Source organism: Callithrix jacchus, chromosome 4 (genome assembly GCF_049354715.1).
Source record: "Callithrix jacchus isolate 240 chromosome 4, calJac240_pri, whole genome shotgun sequence".
NCBI classification, from domain to species: domain Eukaryota; kingdom Metazoa; phylum Chordata; class Mammalia; order Primates; family Cebidae; genus Callithrix; species Callithrix jacchus.
Genome location: NC_133505.1, coordinates 102,805,967 through 102,818,646, shown reverse-complemented (window position 1 = coordinate 102,818,646; position 12,680 = coordinate 102,805,967). Strand labels below are relative to the sequence as shown.

The 12,680-nt window shown below is 36.1% G+C and overlaps 1 protein-coding gene across 1 annotated transcript in view; it reads left to right on the top strand.

Annotated features, from left to right (window-relative positions):
• The window catches only part of GPR63 (G protein-coupled receptor 63), a 95,382-nt gene that overhangs the window by 14,429 nt on the left and 68,273 nt on the right, over nt 1–12,680 (top strand). Inside the window, exon 2 of the mRNA XM_078369823.1 lies at nt 569–5,885. The gene's annotated coding sequence lies outside the window, so the exon portion shown is untranslated. The remainder of the gene's footprint in view (nt 1–568; nt 5,886–12,680) is intronic.

The window sequence follows — 12,680 nt, the reverse complement described above, 5'->3', positions numbered from 1 at the left end:
CTTGTATCTGAGGGCACTATGACCATAAAATCTGACTCAATGAGGGAAGAAATGTGTATCCTCACAGGCCCTACAGAGGAAAGTACCAGACTAACTCTTTCAAGTTTTTGCCTTATTTTTTCTCTTAACATTTTATAATATAAGGGGATTTTGTTTCAGGACACGTTTCAACATCCCACTCTCTGTTTCTTTTGTGAAATTACAGCTGCCCAGGGAGTACTCTTGTGGGTACCCCTGTAGGGAAGAAGGATTTTTATGAAGCTTAAAAAAATGAAAAACTCTATGTATATGTTTTTGATCTTGGTGTTTCCCTCTTCGACAGTAGACAGGTCTTTTACGTTTTTGTATTTCACTAATATGGAACATAGAGAAAGTGATCAGTAAATGATGTTTGAATGAATGAATGAACACTTCAGACCATAGCAGATCCACATAGACAGAATCCAGCCTGTATCATACAATTACTATAACACATTTTAAATAATAAATTCAAGGTGCTACATTAAAAATGAAGAGGTTCAAAGCACATGTAAACTAAGAATTGTTTTTCTCTCTTTTGTCTTTACAGTGCCACTGTGACCTAGTAGACATTACTCTTTCTGGAGCAATACTGGGGGAACCAAACTGTGCAGGACTTGATAAGCCATCCTGAAGAGTTGATGCATTAGGCCTCATGAAGCTCCCAAGGCATTCTGAACATCAAAGCTAATTGATGAGTATAGTATGCATGGGATAATTGGGGCTGGGAAAGTGCTGGAAAGCAGGAAGATGGGGTAGTAATCTATTTTGATTCATCCAGGTGTTGCAGGAACAAGAACTAGTCTTGGATGATGTCAGTAGAAGTGGAGAAAAGATGGATATTAGAGGTAGTTTGAAAAATGACAAATTCCTTGGAGGCCAGAACTTTGTTTTACTTCTCTCTGTGCCTGTCCCATCACCCCAACGTCAGGGGCACTAAGAACTTGAGAGACATACATTGGAGTAAATTGGACTGTGTGACAGGACATACTGAGAGAAGATTAAATATATAGCAATAATGCCTGCAATGCCAATGGTGGGCTGCTGAGAATGAATATTCAGTTATCATATTTTCAAAGGTGATTCCCATATACCAGTGAATAGGAAAATGGCAATATTCCTGAGAAATTTTCCTGGTGTAAAAGTCATAATTAAACACCAATTCCACACTTGCTTATGGTGCCTTTCAGCCTTTTCCAGATGGAATTCTTTATTTCCTCCTCTGAGCTTCATGGACACTGTTCACTACAGTATATTATTGTGCATATCATGTTGTGTGGCTGTTAATTCACTTGTGTTATAACTTCTTGAAGGCAGGGAACTAACCATGTTATTTTTAAAAAATTTAAGTATAATTGTCATTCAGAAAAATACATAAACCATAAGTGTACAGCTCAGTTACTTCCTGCATATGTATATACCCATGTAACCACTACCTAAAGCAAGATACTGAACATTTAGATCATCTCAGAACATTCGCTCCTGCTTATTCTCAGTCAGTAATGCCTCAGCCCCACTCTAGGTAACTACTGTTCTAACTTCTATTGCATAGATTAATTTTTGCCTGTGAACTTCATGTAAATGGAATGGTCTTATATGTGTCTTTCTGCGGACATATACATTCATTTCTCTTGGGCATATAACTAGAAGTGAAGTTGATGGATCATAGTGTTTATAGCTTTCACGTTGTTAGAAACCTGGCGTGGTGGTTCACACCTGGAATACTTTGGGAGGCTGAGCCAGGAAGGTTGCTTGAGGCCAGGAGTTCAAGACCACACTACCCAACATAGCAAGACCCTGTCTCTATTAAAAAAAGGAAAAAAGAAAATAGCCATTGAATAGTTTTCCAAAGTGGTTGCAGCATTTTACTCTCTCTCTCACTGTTAATGAGTGTTGCAGTTGCTCCACAGCTGCACCAATTCTTGGTATGGCCAATCTTCTTATTTTAGCCTGTTGGATAGATATGGAATGTGGTTTTAATTTGTGTTTCTCTGATGAGGCATGATGCTGAACGTCTATTCATTTGCTCGTTGGCCATTTGGATAACTTTCGCAAAGTGTCTCTTCAAGTGTTTTGTATATTTAAAAAATTAGATTATTTTCTTAATTTATCATGTTACTTTTTGAATACCCAATATTCAGCATAGTGACTGGCAATTAACAAATATTTTTAAAGGTTTGTTGAATATGACCGTAAGAGTAAATAAAACTGGTTTATTTGCAAATTTTTCTTTGTCACTGGCCACAGGAAATGGGTTGTGGAAGTAATTAGCTCCTATGGTTCATTTAAATCTGTTGGTTTTTGAAAATTCAAATTCTAAACACAGCTGGTTGTATTTGTGATAGAAGCACTTATGATTTTACATTAAAGTTTGGTTCATTCATGCATTTAAAGTATTCATTATCATAGTGTCTGGAAGCCCAGAAAGCTTTTAGATTAGAATACAAATTGTAACATTATCTTCCGTTTTCCTTTTATCATGTTAATATGATATATTAAATATGATGTCTAAAATGCAGGATCTATTCTACTAGCTACATTTTTATTTGATTGCTAGACTAGAAATGTGCTTTCGAATTCCTTAACAACAGATGAATTTTTAAAAATATGAAAAAAATTTAAAGGCCAGATTTAAGATTACTTTATATTTTAATAATGATTTTCCAATTATAGACTAATAGCCATTTTGAATATTTTAAAATATGGCAATATAAAGAAAAAACAACTTCATATTTCCACTGGGAACATCTGGCCTTCTTGTGTTTTGTACACGTGTGTGTTTGCACACATATAAATATATGTGTGTGTGATCCACATAGCTGTTTATTTTTGTAGTTCCAACTCAATTTTCTCTCATGATAGACTGGAGATCTACACATATATTGTATGCATATGTATATAAAGAGAAAATTTGCTTGTTTTATATATCTGATATCTTTCACATAGCTCTTTGCTTCTTGTAGCAAATCTGAAAGAGATACTTACTAATCTGTTTCCACTATCTGTGCTTTTTCAGGATGACAACTGTATTCATCTTTCCTGCCCTCTGGTACCTAACATCATACCTTGTGTATATAGCATCATACCATCTTCATATAACTCATCAAATCTTAATTTATTAACAGGCTTTGAAAGTTGCTGGCTCTCTCAGAGGCTTCCCCATTGTGATGAGAAGCCAGATTGAATGTGTGCAGTAACACATGGGCTGTGCTACGTGATCTCAGATTTGAGAAATTCATGGTTTGCTTCGACTCCTGAGGTTTTATAGATTCAGATACTCAAAAGGATCCTTAAAGATCTTCCCATAGAATTCTACGCGTGCAGGCAGACAAATTGTTGAATTCTCTAGGATAGCCATGAATTCTCTTGAAACTTCCTAGAGTGGTGACTATTGAAATATTTTATCTAATACAGTCTCTGCCAAATATTATTTCATGGGTAGACTTAATTAGTAATTTGCTTGTGTTTGAAATAACTCGATTTCAACTTCAACTTTGTTAACCTTAAAACAATTATATTCAATATTTAGGTGATAAGAAGAAAATGATAGCAGAAAGCAGTATGAATTTACAAAATAAAGATATTTATTCTCTAAATCTTGAATAAACAAAATTGTAGTCCTGCATGTTAATGTGATGCATAGTTTTAAAATATAAAAATTAAATATGATTTCATAAAATTTCACTTGTAGAGCAATAAACCCACAGGAAATAGATAAGTGTAAAAAGTGATTTCTGATTTGAATATATTTTCCTTTAGAGATTTTAGCATGAATAAATGTTTTGTATATAATGTAACTTCAAAATTACCATAAAAATTTAGAACAAAATGAAGCTTATGTGGATCAATTGTGAAAATTGTACATGCATTTGAAATGATTTTTTTAAATTTCAAAATGTTTAAGATAAATAAAAATGCATCCTTACCCCAAATTTTCCCCTCAGGCAATGAATAGTGCCATGTGTTGAGAAGATGGCTCCTCCTTTATAATTGTCTCCCAAGAGTTTTTTATGAAAGGAGAATCTACTCCAACACCTTGTGTAGGCCAGGTGACTCTGAAAGATGGGTGTATAACCTTTCCTATCCTGTGACTTTTCTAGGCATTATCATGTGCAGGCTGAAGTTTTTGACAGCAGTGTTACCAAGAAGCTGAACCCAGGCACACTGTGGTATGAGAAATGCTAAGACTGTGCGTCACAACTGACTTTTTACAGGGTGCAAGGGTTCTGCTTTCCTTTTTTCTGCTGCTCCTTCCCCATAAGGTTGTCAGTACTTCTTGGGAAGAATTAAGCTTCTGAGTGTAACCAGAGTGCATCAGCTGTATTCTTTACAGTTGATTATTGGCTAGTAACTAGGTGAATATTGAGCCCCTACCCAATGTGGTGTTGAAATTCTGCTATAAAGGAAGTCACTTGTAAATTCAGTTTTCCCTACATCTGAAATATCATTTAACTGAGTCTAAGAAAACTCAAAAATTCAATAAGCTTAATTAATTTAAGTTCCTTGAGTAGTTTCACATCAAAGTATTTAATGGGGTTAAAATAACTTCATGTGCTATATGTTCTAAAACTTATTTCATTTCAATAAAACATAGTTTGTGCTTTTTGTGAGTAAGGAGATGGAACGTTTATGTTGTTTACTCTCCTAAATGCATCCCATTAAAAATACGATAAGATAGACACATTTACTATTAATCCCCAATGTTCCCTTTCCCGTTATACATCATGTCTGTTGATCACTGCTCAGGAGACTGTTTGGCCCCACGTGTTTTTAAAATTGCCAATTAATAGCCTTGCCCAGATGCAGCTTGTTACCAGCCACAAAGGAGGAATGTTATTTCATAACAGGCAGCTTGTTTCTTCTCTGATTGGGCTAAAAACATGTAAGTAGAGCTATATGAAACAATGGATGTCTTTGGGGTTGTTTAAATATTGTAAACTGAGAACCTTCACCGCAAATTTTACTGTGTGCTTCAGTACCTCTCTTCTGAGTTAAAAAAAAAAAACAAAAAACCCTGGAGACTGGAGGCTTTGTTTTGCTTCACTCACTGCAAACTGCTTTGAGACTCTCTGACATCATTAAGTCAAATTTTAGTTCTGACATTTTGTTCAGACCTAAACTCTGAATGACACTTGCTTAGTTGATTGAGAGGGAAGAACAATATCTGGGAAATACTCATAATGTGATACAAAAGCCAAGGTGTTCAACTTGAGCTTTTTCTTTCCTGTGAAGTTAAATATGTACATATATTTATGATGTATGTATATGTAAAATATATCAGCCCTTAATGTTTTATGTTCTGCTGTAAAAATGTTATTTTTTTTCTCTGTCTTACACTCTGTGGACTGGGTAATGATGTCTTAAGTCTGGGCATGTTCTTATTGAGAAGCATGTGTATTCTTTTTCTTTTACATGTTTCCTCATACTTCAACTTTCCACCTCCCACCATATAGCCCCAAAGAAATATTTGCCTTCCCATTTGTAATCTTTGATGTTCGAGTATGAACCTAGATAAAAAGTTGTTGTCTGAATAAAATAATAGTTGGTAGAGTTATAAAAGATATATCAAATCTAGATAAATTTATTTAGAAATAACTATTATGTACTGAATCTTGTGAGGATAAGATCTAGCCAATGACTATAAGAAGCAAATATTCTAATAGAAATAATAATAACAATGTCAACACATTGCAGTCTTATATTGTGTCAGACACAGTGTACTTTACATTCATTATCTTCTAAGATAAATTCAATTATCCTCATTTTTCAGATGAAGAAATCAGGACCCAAAGAGGTTAAATAGCCGAAGATTGCATAGGTTAAATGGGACCCAGGAAGTACAGAGATTTTGACAAATCTGACTAAAGGTGACATATTTTTACCATGTATTAACATAAGTGTGCAAAGCATTGAGTGATTGAGAGTTCAGGTATATAGACGAATGTTACAAAAGAGAAAACAATTCCAGATGTGGATCATCAGGGGAAAGTTCTATGGAAAAGGTGAGCAGGTAGAGGTGGTAGGTTGAAAATATGAAAAGAAAATAAGGCTTTGAGAGCCCTTGGGAAAAAATTCACACCCTATGCAAATCTGTACAGGTTATTCCATGTGGTGTCTGGAGGTGCTCAGGGTCCCCACATTGCCAGTATTGTCAGACAGCCTATGCACAGAGTGAAAACTGTGTTCCATTGACTGAGCCTCTGGGTGGTCTTATATTTTCAACGCCCAGTGGATTTGGTCTGTGCTATGCCATTGGCAGAGTTTTTGGGAAAATGTCAGCATTAGTTTCAATGAGAGCATTCTATAATTGTCAGAGGTTTTATGGTTTACCTATTTTCATGAAAATGATCTTATTTTGTTCCTAACAAATTAGGATGGGCATTATTATCCTAATTTTATTAATGAGAAAACAAAAGCTCAGAAAGGTTTTATAAAAACAGTATTATACCAAATATTATTGTTTGCATCTCTCTATTTTCCTTAATATATCATTAATATAGTCTTGTATTAGTATTCTTTATACCATAATTTTAAATAGCTGCTTGCATTTCCTCACATAGGTATGACAGTTACCTTAAGCAGTATTCTGCTATTAAACATTCAGGTTGATGATATTCCTGTATTGTTAATTGTGTGGGAAAAGGTCTCTCCTATATTGTGTATATTGTGAATCAGGATACAAATTTGACAATAGCGTGCTCTTTGAGCAAATGACTCTACTTTCAGGAATACATGCATTAGAAATAATCACACACATACAACAGCAGCATTGTTGATATTTGAGGAATTGTTGGGAACAGCTTAAACATACAAAAACTAGAAATTAGTTAGATTGATGGGGCATGGTGGCTCATGCCTGTAATCTCAATACTTTGGGAGGTCAAGGTGGTCAGATTGTTTGAGCCTGGGAGTTTGAGACCAGCCTGGGCAACATGGCAAAACCCTGTGTCTATGAAAAAAATACAAAAGAAATTAGCTGGGTGTGGTGGCTTGTGCCTGTAGTCCCAGCTACTTGGGAAGCTGAGGTGGGAGGATCATTTGAGCATGGAGGTTAAAGTGGTGGTGAGCTGAGATTGTGCCTTTGTACTCCAGCCCAGGCAAAAAAAAAAAAAAAAGAAAAGAAAAAAAAAGAAAGGAAAAATTTGTTAGATCATAGCACATTCATGCAATGAAATACTCTACAGCCGTGAAAAGGATCCAAATGTGCTGTTAATAAGAGAAACTCTCCAAAGTATATTTTGGGTAAAAACATCAGATTCCAAAATAGTATGAACCCATCTATTAAATATGTGGATACACTATACCACATGAAGGAAAAATAAAAAAAATATGTGAGTATAGATATGTGTGTTTATGAAACATCTCTGGAATAATATAAAATCATGAAAAAATGATCTTTGGAAAGTTTATTGACTGGGCACATGTATATGCTAAGCAAGGAGTTGGAGGGGCTTTCTATTTTATGCACTTCTGCTTTTCCTTAACTTCATGATTGCTTTTATTTTTAAAAAAGAAGTTTTCTGTGGGGAAAAATAAACAAGTTTTCTTCTTTTCCTTCTTATAAAAATAAGTTTTCTTCTTTAAAAAGTTCTTTTTCTTCTTAAAGAATAAGTTTTATTCTTAAAAATAAATTTTCTTCTTAAAAAAGTTTTCTGTGGGGAAAAATAAATAAGACTGGATCCTGATGCAGTCTTCTTGGCTTCTAGCCCCTCAACATAGCTTGGGCCAAATACTAGTTATGTTTTAGCTGCTTTGTGCAACCCTTTCCACTGCTGGCTCTTTGCTCAGTGGAGCTGCCCTTACCATGGGTTACCTTCTCCACCCTGCAACCACCCTCTTACCCCACACTGTAAACAAGACAGACTGAAAGGTCTCCCCAACTTCTCTCATCTCTTGCATAGCCTGCTTTTGCCTTTCCAGTTAAGGAGTGATATGTAAGACTTCTTACACCGAATTTTCTGAAAGATCATACTATTTAGTGTGCTGAGTTGCATATCCAGACTCTGTGCTGTCCTTCAATCTGGACCCATCTGTGTTGTATCTGACAGATATATACCAGATGAAATTCCTGGTCATTTGGAGTCTTATTTCCAGTGCTGACGTATGTTTATCCCTGTTTTTTCATTTCCTTAATCGTTTTGAACTGGATCAGAAAGGGGAGAACTGTGTGTCTCTACTCACATTTCCATTTTTACCTGGAACTCACAGAGCTACTCAGCAGTGAAGTCAGACCCAGGAGGATGTAACAGGCAAAGAGAATAGCACAAGCAAAGACACAAAGATGAGAAGGAACAGGGTACATTTGGGGAACTGTAGGTAGGCATTGCTTGAAGGAGATGTCATACTCTCCTTATGTGCCCTTAAGCCATAATTATACCTCCCTCCACTACATATACATAGCTACCTCATGCTCATGGCAAACATCACCAATTAATTATGGAGGTGATCTCACAATTCCTCTCAACATAGTCCTCCAGCAGCCATCATCTGTGGGTACTGGTACATGGGAGGAAACCCGTTTTCCAACTCAGCTGGAAGGTCTACCTGAGTTCCCAGGTAGAGTTAGTCACTGTCTTTGCAGTGCAACACTGACAGTTGCAGTTATGGCAATAACATGCTGATAATATTCAATGGGTAGCATTTATTCTAATTTATTTAGTAATCATATATTTTCAGTAATCTTCCCATTCATCCTTGGCAGGCAGGATGACTCTAACATAAGATATCACTATGTGGTTGAGAAAGAAGTTCAGGACTGAAGGTTAATTTCAATTTAAGGGATAGAGACAAAATCACTTTGCTCTACCGATGTATGATTTATCTCTTGACTGTTTCCCATGCTTTTGAGTGAATTCATACTTCTGAAGTCTCAGTGTATTGTATTTATTCTCAATGTTTATTTACTGACAATAACAGCTTTGACCAATGACATAGCAATTTAAAGCATTTAAAATAGATGTTTTAATGTTAGTTGCTGAGAACCAAAGATGTTTATTTTACAAGTTATTTATATTCCTGAAGCAATTAAGATGCACTTCTACTTTTGACAGGCCACTTTTTTTCTTGAATGACTAGAGTCCTGGAAGTAGTTGCAGCCTTAAAAAGCCACTAAAATCATGGCCTAAATTTAACTCTTATGAGGATACTTTTGAACTCCTCAGTACTATTTCAAGTTCTTAGTTCCATTTTCAATTAGAATGGCTTTAATGATCATCATTAAAATGTTTATAGTTAAATGTAAGTTCAGTTCTTTATAGTGGAGTGCCTTAAGCAACATTCAACTTAATAAGAAAACAATATTTTCCTATAGTTTTAAAATTTATTGTTCAAATCAGACAAAATCAAACCAAAGGCAGAAAACTGTCCTCTTAAAATCTTTCCCTCTAAAATATTAATCTGTTTTCATTTTTATCTGTTCTCTTTAAGTTCTTATCTGTGCATAACTAAAATTTTAAACAATTGTAATATAATATATAAAAATAATGTTTCTTTTATTATGTTAGAAATGAAATTTCATATTTCCTGACCAAGATGCAAATCTTAGTAAACATTATTTTCTCTCATGGTCTCATGTTTTTCGTATGGAGATTTTTTGGATTTACTCCAAACTCCTTTTCTTGTGTTTACTCCTACTGAATTTACATGTCACGTGGCTTCATAACTCATGAAAATACTCTTTCGTTAATTCAATGCAGCGAAAGGCAAGAGAGCCTTCACATCTTGAACCTGTTGGCTTTTTGGAAAACCGAGGGTGTTTGGAGCTCCTTGTTTTTGGATACAGTAACTTGATGTTTTCTGAATTTCTGTTTATAAAAACATGTCATTTATACTCTTGCAAGCCTAAAGTGTTTGAACACTGGACGAAATTGAAGTTTCACAGGCTGTCAGCACAGTAGATCTATCTTTGCTAAGAAAGGAAGGAAAAAATAGTAGGCTTGTGACCAGCTGCAAAACTAGGTTATTGAGGCCAAGATCCAAGATAACTTAGTGAAGGGCATGCTTCATCCTGTCTTTCAAAGCTACAAGAAGTCATGGCCATGGAAAGGCAGAAGGCCAAGATGTTTGTTTTGCTAAAACACAGTAACCTTGAAAGCAGGACAACAGTTCCTGCTTCTTTAAGATGGCCCTGAATGTAGTTCTAATGTTAATCTGACCAGGTTTGTGCTGCAGAGTAACTGGTGAAAGGCCATCTTTAGCTTCAAAAATCAAGATTCAATTTTTTTTCTTCAGTATCTAGGCTTTAAGTTTTCCTCATAGTGGTCAAACTCCCATTGATTTTGTAAGTATTATTATAGCACTATCCAAGATCATCACAAGCCTTCAGTGTGCTAGGTACTTGTCTAAGGAATTATTGTTTAATTCATTTGCTCCTCCTGTGAAGTTAGCACTATTATTGTTCCTACTTTTAATATGACATGACTATCACAGAGAACATTCAGATATCTTACCTCGGTTAAATGAAGGATCTGGGAGGGTGAATCAGACAGCCCTGTTCCAGAGCCAACAAACCTAACCACCAGCTAAGCAGCCTTCTATCTGCAGCGTGGCACAGAGAGAACAGCTTGCGTGTTGAAAAGTCTGTAAGTACTTGTCATGGAAACCTCCAGTGCATGAATAGGAAATGGGAGTTGATAGAAACATCTAATATGTATTAGTTTAGAATGTTTCAAAAGGTATTTGAATTTTAAATTTATGAAATGTAGCCTTTTCTATTTCATAACATTGCACAGAATGCAAAGAAACTGCTTGAATGTGACACAAGTGGAAGACAATGCAGTATGTGGCTTTACAGCTGCCTTCAGAAGTTTGGCTGAAAGCCCCTTCAGGCTGCATTTCAACCTTGGTTTCTAAATCATGCCCTTGGTCTCTTCACACAATAGCACAGTGTAGATCATCTCCTCTTGTCTTCTCTGTTCACACAAATCATCATCTTACTTTGTATTTTCCTGCAATTGATGTTGATGAGATAATGTTCATCCTCATTATTGCTTTGCATCAAGCCCTGGGCTTTAGCTGGCTCTCTAGAACTCAGCCCAAGAAGAGCTTATTGGGATGTCTAGGGGTAAATTTAAATTCCAGACCCCTGAGCAAATTTCAGGTTCTGAGATGGTTGTGTAAAGAAACAAAAAGAGGCCTGGGAACAAAGTAATTGAATGTGAGGAAGAAAAATAATCCTCCTGAAGATTTTTTTCCAGTGCTCAACAGGCTCTTCCCTCTGCTCTGGGCATCTTCCTCTTCTCTTGGTGATAGCAGGGAGGGAGGAGATTTTTAATGGAGAGTTGGCTTCCCTCTGATTCCACCTTTTGGATTTCTTGAACTAATCAGAGGTGCCAATCAAAGCTATATTCCTCCTTTTTAGTTAGAAAATTTCACTTCTTTATGCCCTTTAATAATGGTAAATTGGTTATCTCTATTAAAGTACCGTGGAGTCGGCCTGTGTAATCGTGTATTGTTTGTTCAGAATTCAGTATGGGTGGGAGAAACAAATCCAAGCCTATTGCTGCTGCATTTGAGGATCTTTTTGTTGTTTTTTTTTTTTAGTTTTTATTTTTAAAAGTTTTGGTGAAAAATGGAACAAATTATTTAGGATTCCAAATTTGAACTCTTCTTGATTCAATGAATCAAATACTTCTGAATAATGTGGTATTTAAGCAAGAATCTTTAAAAATAGCTATTTAGATTCTGTTAATACAAACAACAGGAAAAAAAACCTCCTGTAAATAAGAGCTTCTGTGAATGAAAAAGTGAAAAACTTAAGCTATGCCAAGGCACAAGAAGTCAGTAGGGACACTGACAAAGCTTAGAAGAGAATGAGAGAGATTCATGGTGTTGCTGATTCTTGGCTTCTATCCTGCTCTGTCCTCACACTTTTTTTCTTTTTTCTGATACAGTGTCTTGTTCTGTCACTCAGGTTGGAGTGCATTAATGTGATTATGGCTCCCTGTAGCCTCAATTTCCTTACCTCAAGTGATCCTTCTGCCTCAGCCTCCCAAGTGGCTGGGACTGCAGGCACACACCACCATGTTTGGCTAATTTTTTTGAAAGAATTTTTTGTAGAGGTGATGTTTCACTATGTTGCTCAGGCTGGTCTCAAACTCCTGGCCTCAAACCATCCTCCCTCCTGGGCCTCTCAAAGTGCCAGGATCACAGCTGTGAACCACTACGCCCGGCCTTGAGTTGGTTTCTGTTGCTTGCAGCTAAAGTAGTCTTAACTAGTATTATAAATAATATGAAAAACAATAAAGTCTCAAACATGTAATTTATGACATGCTTTTTGCAGACAGTAGTGTATTGGAAACACTCAAGCGCTGAGATTTGTTTGCCTTTTGAGGCTGAGCAGAGAAGTGCTTTGTGGGATGGGAGCAAATATTCAGCTATAGCATTTTCAGGCCAGACCTCCATATCCGGGAGGGAAGGAGAATATTCTAAGGGTAGGGAGGAGTCAGTGGGTCACTACAGGAAAGCACAGTATAGTCCAGGGTAAGAGAAGGCATGTATCTCTATTGGCCTATTTCTACCTTGGATTGAAGGAGTTGACCCCATAAGTATGATAGAAGAATAAAAGGGGATTTTGGAAAGATCCCGGGACACAAATACTGGCAGGGTGACATCACCTAACCAGATCTCTTATCCTGACAGCACTGTCTACTTCCATAAGATGC